At 45.5% G+C, this 15,063-nt stretch overlaps 1 long non-coding RNA gene across 1 annotated transcript in view; it reads left to right on the top strand.

The window, feature by feature from the left end:
• Positions 1 to 716: 716 nt before the first annotated feature.
• The window catches only part of LOC135828894 (uncharacterized), a 33,261-nt gene continuing 18,914 nt past the window's right edge, over positions 717 to 15,063 (top strand). The window contains exons 1-2 of the long non-coding RNA XR_010555770.1: positions 717 to 838; positions 931 to 1,025. This is a non-coding gene — a long non-coding RNA (uncharacterized LOC135828894). The remainder of the gene's footprint in view (positions 839 to 930; positions 1,026 to 15,063) is intronic.

The following is a 15,063-nucleotide window of genomic DNA, read 5'->3' as shown; positions in this document are numbered from 1 at the left end:
CAGCATTTTTCCTGCAGCAGTCACACCACCATCATCATTATTTCCAGGGAAATCCTCTTACATTGTCAGCTCCTACGTCGTTAGATACAATGACGGGGGCTGTAGGACCGGCTCGTCAAAGATAGAGAACCTGAACAAGCGTGCTCGGGACGTCTCAGCAATCGTAGTATGCCTGAGCACTCCAATAAAAACTTGATCAATGGCAAAATCGTTCCCCACAGAAAAATCATACTTTGCGGGTCTCGCGTTGCACGCTTGGAGGTGAAGTACAGAAGGCGAGTCGATCCGAGTATGACCTTTCGGACTGGACTGGACTGAACTATTCCAAAAATAACAACGAGGGGTCACGGGTGCGAGTCAACCCCTGTGACACGGATTTCTGTGCCGTGTCACCTCCCTAGTTAGAGTACGACTCCCTGGTACCAACCAAACGCGCCCTAAGTCTCGATTAGTGGCAGAGATATGTTTTTTGCACGCTTGAGGATGGACTGGTACGAAAGTTCATTTCAAACTGGAGGGAAAGTGCGGTGTTTGATTTTCCGCAGTGCGCGGACTGCAGCTGAATGATGTAATGAAGGCAGCGCGCCGCGCATCTGGCCCATAGAAAAGAGATCACAGTTGCATACTCTTGTTTATGGACTCTTGGTATAATCCACCGTACATGTCCTGGTACATGTACACCGCGTACCGGTGTACCTGAAATGAAGCATGCAATGTAGCCGGCGATTCCTTGTCGCAGTACAAAACACAGTGTGGAAGTAGTATGGTTTCAGTCTTGACGAGCACCCAGTAATTGAAACTGTTGTTTTTCTTGCGCTGGATAATATCATATTGCTAGGTAACCTGTTGTGGATAGTAATACAGTTGGATTTGTTCATTACACTTATATTTCCGCGGCTGCTGGATTTGTTGTCTTTCTTTCGCCATCAGCGGCAATTCTACTGTTGCAGTGGTTATCGTAAACCGAATTTCCGAGTCTTCGAACAATTTCAAAGTTTGGCATCATGGCGGGCCTATGGAACCCGGTAAGTAGTCTTCTAACTACACGAATGTCTAGTATGTGACTTATGTCTTTCAAGGCTCTCTAATATGTAGGCGAACATTGTAGAAGAAATACAAACGCTAGGATTATTTACTGGTTTGAGGGGAAAGACGTAAACGGGAAATGCCTGGAGCAAAAATTGATTGTCCCCAACAGGACTCGAACCTGGGACCCTCGCTGGTAGCAGCGATGCACTGATCACTAAGGTGATGGGGTAGCCGTCATCTCAGCACAGGCCGCTCAAAAATTTCTTCAGACTTCGTAACTCCCGCTTCCTGTGAATCGACACAGTCGGGTGGGACGCAGTCCTCACTGTAAAGTGGTGTTCACAACTTTCGCGTGTACGCATGAAACCCTGCTTTGTGCATATTTTGCTGGCCTTTGGGGCGCCATGCGTACGGAAACACGCCGAAATGAACTTTCCTACGTGTTGGAATTTTCAGCATGAATCAGATGTGTAGCAGCGGGGTGAACAAATTAATACTCAAAGGCATCGAAGCCCGTAAACACGAGTCGAATTACTGCTTTTTTTGTGAAAACCTGCGCACTTGTTCGGTCACACATAAACCGCAAACGTACCTCGTCCATGGGCCAGTTGGGAACACGAGAAACTCCTCAACTTCAAAACCTATGTATTTGTTTACCGCGGTCTGAATGGACTTGCTAGTCCTTTCTGGGAGTTTGCTTTACCTTGAGCGCCCATGGTGCCCACACTGCTGCCATCTGCTGACTTTCGCCCGTCCATCAATTTATACCTAGGGCACCCTGTAAAAAGGCGCTGTCGCCTGTTGGGAATTCCCTAGTCAAAGAAGAATAAATAATAACACGAATAATAAAACACTGCTTTACCCACACACTTCATGTACAAACTAGCAAGCGGGGAGCCCCAGGTCATAACATATTCACTGGTTTGAGGGAAAGACGTGAATGAGAAAAGTCTGAAGAAAAAATTGACTGTTACCACCTGGACTTGAACCAGGGACATTCGCTTATCGCCAGCAATGAATTCCTGATAAAAGTATCTAAAAGTATAATAATTTTGAGATGAGTCTCCTCTCCTCCTGTGAGGGCATAGGCCCAGAAGCAGCCATGGTAATCAAGAGGCTGGCGCACAGTTTGGCCACCAAACACAACGCTGCCTATAGCCGGGTTGTAGCTTGGGTGCAGCTTGGTATCTTATCTTACCAAGTCTGTCATCCGTTTCGTCCGCGGATCACGCTCTGTTTACCATCGTCACTTCGACCTTGCGCCTATTGACCTCGTCCAGGCGTGTCTGGCTCGACATTAAACTGTATTCACAGCCTTTTTTCTCGTTTCTGCCTGTTGTATAATTACTTTTCGGCGTGTATTTACCGCCAAATTGCCAGGTGTATGTTGACCACCATAATTATGAATAAAATCCTCAGGACCAAAACAATATCAGATGAGTAGACAACACAAAGTGTTCTTGGTTTGAGAAAGAAAATTATAGTCTGAACAGAGATAGTCTGAAGAGAGATAGTCTGAAGAGAGATGGTCTGAAGAGAGATGGTCTGAAGAGAGATGGTCTGAAGAGAGATGGTGAGCCAATGAAATCATGGATACAATAGGAATCTTTCACGAGTTATACCTAACTGTCTACAAAGTAATCAGATGGTACTTCTGAAGTACACACACAGTCAATAAGCGTGACGACATGGCACAAAAACTACCAAGGAGTACTGAGACAGTCAATGACCTGGCACCTAGCTCAAACACGGCTACGGGGCGCAAACCAACAACCTTCCGACTTGAAAGGCTCTGGACAGTATGGTCCAAAGAGCGGAAGGAAAGCGCCAGTGAGATGAGTATGAGCTATGTCCCAAGGGAGCAAAAATGCCGAATATCACTGGATGAGGACGAGACCAGTAGGGCAATTGGGAATACAGGCCTTACTGCAACATGACGGCGCAAAGCCACACACCACCAAACTTGGGAGGCTCACGTGTACCGTATTATCCGCAATAAATGTACATTAAATATTAACTGGTTTTGAGGGAAAGAGATAAACGGGAAAAGTCTGAAGAAAAAATTGACTGTCACCACCAGGACTCGAACCAGGGACCCTCGCTTGTAGCCAGCGATGCTCTAACCACTGAGCATTACTTTTTTATTTTTTCATAAGTGGTCAGACCTGTACTACTATAGGAGACATGTACTTTAATTGATTCTGGAAAAATTGATGGCCCGTGTTGGAAGGCAAAAAACGGCAAAAAAAATCGTGATAATGATACTGTAAGAATGTACCGTAAAGTCCGCTGCAAAAACCCATTTCGCTGCAAAAACCCATTTCGCTGCAAACGCCCACTTCGCTGCAAACGCCCACCCCAGCGAGTCCATACTATTTTCGTCTTTTTCAGGTTAATATAGTTGTAGAAAACTGGCATGAAGGTCGAATGCGTACGGAAATGGCTGTAATGCCTACAAACTGCCTATGTCTCAAGCGGGATTCACAGAAGCTTTTTTTGCGATGCGACACGCGATGCGACAGGCGCGAAACCGCGAAAACCCCAAATCGCAGCCATGACGCACCCCATGCAACTGCCGCAACTGGGCCATCGCAGGCCACCGCAGAAGTTGAGCTTGGCTCAACTTTTGCGGTGCGATGCGACAAGCGATTTTGCGTACGATTTTGACCTTTTGTACAGCAAAGTTGTACAAAGGTTCAAGAGTTGCCGTATAAAAAAAATTGTATAAGTTGTATCAAACCGCGCGAATATCATGGTGACGTAGCCAAATCAGCAAGATGTTGTCGCATCACTGACTTCTTCTGTTAACCCTTTGCGTGCTGAGTACGAGTTAACTCGCGCTTTATGCATGACCTGATCCACTACGTAAGAGTTAACTCGCAAAATATTCGCGCGATATATCGCAGTGCATAGACCAGTGTACAAACTTTCGTAACTTCGTCAAACATAAACGCATTGCGACAATCAATACACCGTTGGAAAGGTCTTGACCACATCTTTCCGCGGATATAAAGTAATTCGGGATAAGATAAGAATTCATTGAGCGGCGACTAGATGAACACGGAAATCAAGGTCCAGAGTGAAGGCGAATTTTTTGTTCATGACTTCTTTTTGTTGAGGAGCGTGCCGGGGGATTTCCCTTTGGCACGGCGCATGCGTGATGGACATCAAATAAAGCGCTTGGATCTCAGCTTTGCAGCGCAGTTTGAATTGTGAACATCGGTTGAATTTTGGCAAGAAGCCGAACAAGAATGTGAAATTGAGTTGTGCGATTCCGGGACACGGTTGAGTAGTTTGGAGAGGACGTGGAAGTTGCCCTGATGTGTCTATGGAGCTGAGAGCTGCCAGGATTGATTCGCTTGGTCCTGATCTTCCCAACGAGCCCAGGACGATGAAAATCCATCGAGGTGGAGTGAAATGAGAATAAACTTCGTTCGGAGCTGTGAGTGCATACTCCGCCAAGAGAGTGAGTGCGCTGGAAAGCCAGTGGATTGGAGAAAAGGGGCTCAGCATGCAAAGGGTTCATGGTATTTCGCGAGTTCGCATCGCACGCGTCCGTTGCAGATCGCGTCGCATCGTGTGTCGCATCACAAAAAAGCTTCTGTGAATCACGCTTTACCCCGAGGCTCTCTGCAAAAGCGATTTTCATCATCTTGCTGCAAAGAAAAACTTTTGTAGAGATTTCCTTTCATTTGATAAATGAGTCGTCTTTGTGGTAGGTCGCTCTCCATGCAGTAATGCCGTAGAATTCATCTGGTTTTCATGAAAGTTCTGCAGTGGCACAATGAAGCATTTGCAGAACGGAACAGTGATTGTTCTGACGAAGCGTCAGTCAACGACTTGACCGCTCGCAGTATTGCAGTTGCAAGTCGAACAGGGTATGTCACAGTATTGCAGTTGCAAGTTGAACAGGGTATGTCACAGTATTGCAGTTGCAAGTCGAACAGGGTATGTCACAGTATTGCAGTTGCAAGTTGAACAGGGTATGTCACAGTATTGCAGTTGCAAGTTGAACAGGGTATGTCACAGTATTGCAGTTGCAAGTCGAACAGGGTATGTCACAGTATTGCAGTTGCAAGTTGAACAGGGTATGTCACAGTATTGCAGTTGCAAGTTGAACAGGGTATGTCACAGTATTGCAGTTGCAAGTCGAACAGGGTATGTCACAGTATTGCAGTTGCAAGTTGAACAGGGTATGTCACAGTATTGCAGTTGCAAGTTGAACAGGGTATGTCACAGTATTGCAGTTGCAAGTCGAACAGGGTATGTCACAGTATTGCAGTTGCAAGTTGAACAGGGTATGTCACAGTATTGCAGTTGCAAGTTGAACAGGATATGTCACAGTATTGCAGTTGCAAGTTGAACAGGGTATGTCACAGTATTGCAGTTGCAAGTTGAACAGGGTATGTCACAGTATTGCAGTTGCAAGTTGAACAGGGTATGTCACAGTATTGCAGTTGCAAGTTGAACAGGATATGTCACAGTATTGCAGTTGCAAGTCGAACAGGGTATGTCACAGTATTGCAGTTGCAAGTTGAACAGGGTATGTCACAGTATTGCAGTTGCAAGTTGAACAGGGTATGTCACAGTATTGCAGTTGCAAGTTGAACAGGGTATGTCACCGTATTGCAGTTGCAAGTTGAACAGGGTATGTCACAGTATTGCAGCGCCGGTTTGTTTTGCAAGCGGAATGCACCTTCATGATCTTGTCCGAGTACACGAAAAACAAGTCCGCAACCACAAACTCTTGTCGGCTCCTCGCGCAAAACATCACCCAGTGCAGCGCTACATACTACACGTGCATGTAAAGTGTACAACCGGTACATTTAGCGCGAAGTGCATTGTACATGAGCACGGGTACGGGTCATGTTGGACGCGTAAGAACGCAAAATAAGACCGTAGCCTAAGGCGCTGAAAAATAAGAACTTTGCTAGGCTGGCTGGCCCTCTGAAACCGAGTTCTTGGGCGCACGAGTCTACTGTACAAAATCGCTGCTAACTTGTTGAAAACTCTGAAGTGCTCGAGAAAAACTCTTGCCTTTGAGAATTGCGTGATTTGGAAATGATCAGAAGCGTATTTGGTTCCTGCAATACTCTGTTCTTTGCTACCTTGTTATTCGGAAGAAACTCCCATTTGGATTTGCGAAATAAAGCAACCATCATCATAAAATCACTACGAGCTAGCTCGTAGCTGGTGCCCAAAGAGATTTTGAAACCAGGGAAGTTTACTGTAGCAAAGCGCTCTTCCCGCTACGGTATTTGTAATTTTTATTGTTTAAGGATGAGACGCACTTTCGTTCAGTACGAGGTGAATAGCAATTTCTGGACATGAAAATAAAATAGAGGCCCACTGGCTGTGTGTTTTACATTTCTCATATCTTTTTGTATCTATTGTATGGCCTAATCCTTCATCTTTGCAAATATGTGACAATTGCTCATGCTGTGATCCCAGAGACTTTATAGCAGGATGTTTTCGACAGGCCAATTTTTTGGCCTAAATTTCACTGTATGGAATTCTGGACATGAAAGTAAAATAGCGTCAATAGGCATCCTATACTGCACTATTTTTGTTATTTTTTTCTATTGGTGGACTGCAATTGGCCTCTTCACAATTCCAGCCAACAGGTCCAAGACTGTACAGCGTCTGAAGTGGAGTGCACATGGGGAAGCCAACGATTCGTCCATTACTTTTTATTTTACTCAAAATTCAAAATTCTCATGCGACATAGTCCCACAAAACTTGTTGAAATGCCTCCCAAGAAAAGGCTATCAACAAGGCACCGACACGAGGAGAAACTACAACAGTCCAGCTGTCAACTACAACAAGAAAAAACTTCACCAACCTGACTGACTTGACTCTACACGCGATGAAAAATTATTTTACTCGAAATGTCCAGAAATGTCAAGAAATGTACAATGTCCAGAAATAGCAATTCACCTCGTAGAGGTGGCAATGCATGGGGTCAGTTTGTACAGACCAGCAGATCTTGCAAAAATGGGGTGGGCGTTTGCACCGGACTTTACGGTAAATATATCCAACCATGGTAAGACTCAGTGTAGAAAGACACAAAGATGATAAACGGTCAAGAAAAGCGAAATGAGGTGGACCCTGGTACTTGTACCCAAGTAATGCCCATCACATCATTCTGACATGCACCGTAAAGTACCACCAGAGGGCTCCGTCTCGCGACAGCTCCCCACCTTGATTTTCCAGCCAAGGGAAGCAAATCGTATGGCAGAATGCTACTAAGTTTGTAAGGTGTAAGAACATTAGGCTGTGTTTACATGAGAAATGTCGAGTTCAGCCCGGGTTGAAAGTCTGTATGGTAGACAAAATAGGTGAGCGTGTACACGAAGCCAGTTGACCCGGGTCAAATACTGATATGCCGCCAAAATTCCACTTCTAGAGTCCTGCATGGTCACGTGAATCCGTCCGCGCAAAATTTGCATGTGCAGTGCTGTTCAAAGATGCGAGATGCGCACAGAAGTACGTTTGTACGATTTTCTTGACCCTGGTTGATTTCAACCCTCCCCTTGGAGGGAGGGTAGAAATCAACCCGGGGCGAAATTTCAACCCGGGTCAAGCGCAATGCGTTATGTAAGCGCGCCATTCATTTTATGTATATGGCGGGTTGAAATCTGACCCGGGTCAAACTCCACCCGGGTTGAAACGTCTCATGTAAACACAGCCGTAGGGTAGTCTGGTTAAACTTGCCATGTTTATATGTAGAGCTCACACCCGCCCCAAGGTAAACTGGGTATGGACTGACTGCACAACATGCAGTGTGTGTACAAGGTCCGTGTTATATGACCTACAGACAGGAAACCACCTGCACAAGACGACCACAACAGGATGAAATGGTGGTGCGGTGCTCTGGTGGCACTTTATACTATTACAGTATTACGGTATTACCGTATGTCCGCGCCTTTAAAGCCATGGCGTTATATCCGAAATATCGGTGGTACGTATTTGATTGACTTTCAGTAGAGATGGCAGAGTGGCTTGTTTTTAATGGCCGCATGGTACTTGCTTGACTTTGTTTATGTTGTGGTTTTTGTTTGCCATTATTTAGTTTGCTAATACTCCTATTGTACCGGTATCCTACTTTCGCAATTTTTTCAGGGCAAAATTTTCTGCTAGAAATTGAATACTTTACTTGCCGTACAAATCGAATACGACTTGTTTAACTTCATTTCACAAAGCACATTTTAAATCTGGCCTCAAGTATAACGCCATGGCTTTATAAGTGAGACTGGCTTTATAATCGAATATAATGCCATGGCTTTAAAGGTGCGGACATACGGTACGTACCACTACCTCAGACAAGTGAAACTTGGCGCGTTTTTTTACTTCAAATTACTCACACTTTATGATCAAAACTAAAGATTGACCAAAATGGAACTTTGTATTGCTCAACAAGGACGAGGAGGCCGAAAAGTCGAGTATCTCACTCGAGCGCTTTCAAAACTTTTCTCTTGGTTTCGCGTCCCAAATCGTGTAACCACGCGAGGATCGACATGAGTTTCTTCCAACGCAAACTCATCGCGTATTTGTACTATTCGAACAATGTTACATAAATCGCACCGAACGACGCCATATATATAAGTGCCTGCGCGTGAACAGCCGTGAGGGGGGAAAGCTGAGTAGAGTTGAATTGTGGCTAAACCAAACGCCAGTATCGTACTGACACCGCTATGGCGATAGAATGTTTCAAACAATGTACTTTTCGTACTACAGGTAATAACAGATCACCAAGAGTGGAAATTGAACTCGAATGTTGAAACAAAGGGCATAAAGAAAAAAGAAGGACAATTGTTGGGAGAGTCGTCAGGCGAAGTAGTACGTCATAGTACATTTGAGACCAGCGGGAAGAAGATGACGACGTCCACAAATTTAGTATATGTGCACACGAATGTGCTGTGTGTGTGACTCCGTGTGTCAGCTATGACATCAAAACCTGTGGTTCCATGCCTAGCATGAAGGTCAGAACCATCCTGAAAAGTTTGAATGATGTAGGTTGAACGATTGCGTCGCAAACCATACTTTGAATTCTCTTCATAGTACATCTTCCACCATTGATATTTCGAATTTCTTGTTGAGAGGCGTGGCTTGCAACCTCAATGTGGCTTGTTCCAGGCATGCTTTGGAGCCAAACCCAATTGTAGTGGCGGGGATCTGCCCTGCAACTGCTACAACAAAAAATGATTCGATCTGAGAAAGCGTGAGACCGCGAATCTCGATTGAATATTGAGTATTTCAAGCCTTTTTAGACGACGATCTTTTTGGAGATGGATGTCGCGGCAAAGAACATGGTTTCCGACTTCTGGCGTCTTGTGAAGCCAGGGATCTTTTGTCCAGTCAGGCCGGCAGCCTAGCTGTCGGTAAGCTTGTGCTTGGATCTCGTTCTGCTCGATGTGGTAGGTCACGTACAATTTTGATATCGCACAAATTGAACTCTGCATCGTGAGTACGGTATTTTATATTCAGAAAATCGCAAAGTGTCTCTCTGTGGCCGTCCTATGCCATTAGAAACTCCAATCCGGCTCTTACGTCCTCTGCCTTCTTGATTGAATGGCCACTTCGTCTGAAACAATGAACACAACAATCGAGGACGGCTGAAAAAAAAGAAGAAAAAACGTGCTCAGGATGAGATTCGAGAACACGCGTACTCTCCCAGCAGGTTCCGTGGATGTCGCTCATAGATGCGTAATTTCGCGTGACGTGAGAGAGAGAGAGAGAGAGAGAAAGAGAGATAGAGAGAGAGAGTGAGTGAGAGAGAGAGGGACAGAGAAAAAGAGAAAAAAAAAGAGAGAGAGAGAGAGAGAGAGAGAGAGAGAGAGAGAGACAGACAGACAGACAGACAGACAGACAGAGAAAGAGAGTGAGAGAGAGAGGGACAGAGAAAAAGAGAAAAAGAGAGAGAGAGAGAGAGAGAGAGAGAGAGAGAGAGAGAGAGAGAGAGAGAGGGTGGGGGAGGCATGGTGGATCTCTGTGTTTCACATAGACACTGCAAAATGGGCAGCAGTAAAAAACTTGGGAGCAAGGCTAGAAATACTGAGATAAACCTTCGTTTGTACTAAAAAGAACGGACCAAAATACTACAAGTTACACTAGAATCTCCACTAACACCACCGGTTATTAAACAATCACCTCATACGACAGCAAAGAAAAAGGACCAAGGAACTACAAGTTATGCTATGATGTCCACTAACACCACCAGTTACTAAACAATCAGCTCATGCGATAACTTTGTACTTTTTCTTGCTTATAAATTGCGCAGTGACATAATTTGTACCGCAAACACCCCACACAGCCACCTGGGCATGGTTGTCTGGGGTGTTGAACCGTGCATCCTTGATCCCAGCGTACTCACATGCATTACTCTTGCAATCCATATTTGGCAATTCGCAATGGGCTTATTGAGGTGGCTTTTTCTGGCCATTGATTCCCCATTAAATTTTATTTTTCATTTTTTTCACTTACCTATACACATACACGTACCTACACATGCGCATACACAATACTAGGGATAAAATGGGTGTACCTACACATGCGCATACACAATACTAGGGATCAAATGGGTGAACCGGTACACGGGTATCTGCTACTTGATCTCAGGTACCGTTAGTAAAAGGGAACCCTTTTTGGATGTTGATTATCCTATCAGTACGGAACAACACCGCTGGGACCGCGTATTCCAGGCGGTGATGACCCTGGAGGATTGCAGGCGGTGATGACCCTGGAGGATCTAGGCTACACAGTATCACACAGCGCCAGGCGCCCGACATCTACTCCCACCTGCTAGGTGGGAGTCACTTTTGCATGAACTGTTGCACCGAAAAATGTTGGTGGCGCAAGGAGAAGCTTGTCGTTTGGAGTGGCAAGTGATCACCGCTTCTTTTCCTTGTCAAAGTCAACAATACACTTTGTTCTGCAGAGTTGCGAGTGGTGTTGGAGTAAAACGTAGTGGAGGGGCGAGCTTCCTGCGCAGGTATGAGTTTGGACGTGATTCAGCATGGTTGAGTTGAAAAATTCAAAATGGTTTATTTCAAGAAATCCCCAAAAGGATGACGGGGAACAAGTCCTCCGTACTAGAAGAGGTGTTCTTCTATCTGCCGGTGTATAGTGTTTGTTCATTGGGGACGTAGCTCGCTGTTTTATCAGCGCTTGTAATTTGGCTATTTTCAAGACATTCATTTGTGGCATCAAGGGATAATGGCCCTCGTCTTCTAGGATGCTGGCGTGGCTAAGTGGTGCTGCCTCAAGAACTCTTCTTAGGTAAAGTAATGTTGGCTTGATGGAGTTTTGTTCGTAGCTTGGTCTTGTACGTTGTGCCGTGGCTCGTTTGTAGACCCATAAATTGTGCCAGTATTGAGGGGTATGCCAATTTCATGGCTCCCTTCAAAAGATTTTGCGCGGGCTTTGGAATGTCGATCTACACCCCAAAGCAAACCTACCTGCAACATTTGAGCGAAATCTGAGAGATCGACTTGCACAAATGTTCTGGTTTTCTCAGACATGCTCTCTTAAAGAATTAACTGCATTAGAGGCATCTGTTTGCAGTGCGGCTTCAGATTTAGCAGGACTGAAAACCTCTGACATTGCCTGAATGGCAGTCTCATAATAAACGAGAGAGCTTGAAAGCTCAGGGCCCTACGCTATGCTTTTTTGTCTTGATGACCTAGACAAAAAAAGCATAGAGATGTTATAAATTCTTTAAAAAAAATTTTTCAAAGATAATAACCTGGGATTCGAATCCGCACTATCGTCGCCCTGCATGCATGTCCCGATACACTTCGCATACATACTAATTATTCCAAGTTGCTTCACGTTATGATCTCGCATTTGAAAGCCCTATTTGAATATGCATTGTGGCCAGCCGTCTTTGATGGTACGGTACGGGACAGTTACGATCGAGGGTAATACGACACCGTCTACCGCCTTGATGACGGCAAAAAAAGCATAGGGATGCTATAAATTTTTCAATTCTATTTTTTTTCCAGGCATATCGTGGGATTTGAACCCACACTATCGCCCTACATGCATTCCCCCATACACTTCGCATTCATACCCATTCTTCCAAGTTGCTTCACGTTATGATCTTGCGTTTGAAAGCCCTATTTGAATATTGCGGCCAGCTGTATGTGGCCAGCTGTGTTTGATGGTACGGTACGGTACGGGACAGATACGGGATAGCGCCAAGCGTGACACAAACAAACAAACAAACACACAAATACCTAATTGAAGCTGTGTGGACTCTGGCTAGCGCCAGACGTTACCAAAGTAGCGTCTTCTGCATAGCTACGGGAATAATAATATAATAACAATCAGTTAGCATGCCAACGCAAATTTGGCGTGGGGAGTCGCAGCTCTGATGTCGCTTTCAATAACCTTCATTATCGCTCACCCATGGTATGATTCCAACAGCTATGGGTCTTACTCCTGGGGATTTATCAAGGGGATCAGGTGGGCGACAGTGAATACCTCTATGAAAGTTGATTTGATATTCTCTGCACACTAGACACTTGCCGAAAGAGAGAGTGAGAGACTATTCTTTATTCCGGTGGGTGTATGATGAGAGTGTGACAACGTAAAACTCTCCCTCACTCATTCTCTCTCACTCTCTCTCTCCCTCACTCTCTCTCTCTCACTCTCTCTCTCTCTATCTCTTTATCTCTCTTTTTCTATCTATCCGTATCTCTCTCTCTCTCTTTCTTTCTTTCTTTTTTTTCTCTCAGTCTCTCTCAGTCCCTCTTTATCTCTCTCTGTCTCTGTCTCTCTCTGTCTGTCTTTCTTTCTCTTTATCCCTCTCTATCTCTCTATCTCCCTCTATCTATTCATCTCTCTCTCTTTCTCTGTCTCTCTCTCTCTCTCTCTCTCTCTCTCTCTCTCTCTCTCTCTCTCTCTCTCTCTCTCTCTCTCTCTCTCTCTCTTCTCTCTCTCTCTCTCTCTCTCTCTCTCTCTCTCTCTCTCTCTCTCTCTCTCTCTCTCTCTCTCTCTCTCTCTCTCTCTCTCTCTCTCTCTCTCTCTCCCTCTCTCTCTCCCATCATCTTGTAGTGCGCAAGATTTCTTGGTCTTTCCAGGTTCTTGAACTCACTTTATGTGTTGACCATTTCTGAAGAAATGGTCAGGCCTGCCTCGATGCGCAAACTCTGCCATTCTTTTTATTGGCAGTCGCAAACGCTTTGGCTTACGCCTCCACTACCTTCCTACTGTGTGGAAAAAGTGCCAGTCCGTCAAATTGCACATTCTTCGATCGAGTGGGGCCGCGCGCATGAGGGCGCTGTACACTCTGCGTCGGAGTAAGGATGCGAAGCTGACAAAGCGATATGCGGCGACAATAGAGCTGGAGTGTGCAGAGGCGTCAGTAGGTTCAGGGACTCTCAGTCCACCGTCATCTTCAAGTCATCGTGCAGCGTTGGGTGCTCGTGCTCCGAAGCAGCATTCCAAACCCCTGAGGAAGGATCTCCTTCAAACATTTGAGAAGATCAACGTGCAGGAGCAGATTTTGAGGCTGCAGACTCTTCAGGTGCAAGGCAAGTGGTTGGAGTGGACATCGGTGATGTGGCAGGACCTCTCATGGAAATCCCTTTTGTATGGTGGTACTGGTAAGGATTTGAAATTTTCTCTCGCATCAACCCTCGTCGTGGTACCTTATCCGATGAACCTACACCGTTGGAGAAACACCGTAGTGTATCCGTAGTGTAGTTTGTGCCGTGCCTGGGCCTGTACTACGCGCCACGTGCTTGTCGCTTGTCGCATAGCGCTGGACCAGGGACGTTACACCTGGAGGCACGACAACCAGGGGACACGATAATATTTCGAAATTGCTCTGACACAATGTCCTGCAACTTCTGGAACCGGTCGGACATGGCCGGACACTGTGATTTTTTTACAAGTCTGGTACTCATAATAAAAAATAATAATTATTATTGTCTTCACCAATTTCACACATGACACCACTGCATAATGCACACATGCATGTACAATCATGCTACATCACACTGCGGTATTGCTGGTCACATCAAGGATGATCATCACACAGATCTCAAGTAGTGTAACACTGATTCAAATCGCTGTGCGTTATTCAGCAAACATAGCAACTGTGATAATGACATGAGCGTGCAGTGTTTCTGCACATTTCGGATTTGACCTGGTTTTTCAGCGGCAGATCAAAGACATTCATTTTTACACAGTTGACAAAAGACAAAGTGGGCACCTGCTTGCCCATTCTAACTTCTTGTTGTCAGCTCGAAGATCGACAACATGTCACTACTCGAGTTGGTTGAAGGCTCCCAACTTTGCAAACGTGATGTGCTCTTTGAACAGCATGTAGTTTCTACGCGACGTTGAATTTCTGACTAACCTTCGCTGCTGCTGCTCCGTCGATTTTGCACAGCGCCTGTGCAACAGGAGCGTAATTGACTGGATTTACAGAAGACTGCTCCTTTTGATAGAGGCATATCGCAAGCTGGCACACATTTCTGACGCCTTGTGTCCCTGGAACAGGGACGTTTTAAATCTTTCGGATTGTACAAGCGCCTCGCGTAATAGTTCCTATTGTAGCAAAAAAGCAAAGAAATTTCATTTCAAAACTCCTCGATCGTTTGCTATGCTCAGACTGGAGCTACACTGAAGTGGACAGCTCCCTGTCTTGCTGTGAAACCCTCTTGTCACAGGTTGCTGCTCCGACTTCGTGAGACTTCTTCCCAGGCAGAGCGCCATGGTCCTCAGCCGTTCTCTTTCCCAGCGACGCTATTTTTGTGAATTTCGATCGGACAGATTGTCCGTTCAAGAAAAAGCGCCGGATTCGAATCGAAAATGGTCGGAAAATGTCCGATGTCCGACCGTTATCGTGTCCCCTGGACAACGTACTCGGGGTCATCGTCAGGAACATGCGGGAGGAGATTCGAATCCGCACTGCTGCAAACACTGTACAAACCGAAAATTCAAATGAGCTTGACTTCATCTCGTTTTGCAAGGCGGGAGAGAAGCCATTTCGCGTTACGCCCAGACGAAAGTTGGTTATGACTG

This window comes from Sycon ciliatum, chromosome 12 (assembly GCF_964019385.1).
Source record: "Sycon ciliatum chromosome 12, ocSycCili1.1, whole genome shotgun sequence".
In the NCBI taxonomy this organism is placed as follows: domain Eukaryota; kingdom Metazoa; phylum Porifera; class Calcarea; order Leucosolenida; family Sycettidae; genus Sycon; species Sycon ciliatum.
The sequence above is the reverse complement of the archived record's forward strand: the minus strand, read 5'-3'. Positions and strand labels throughout refer to the sequence as shown.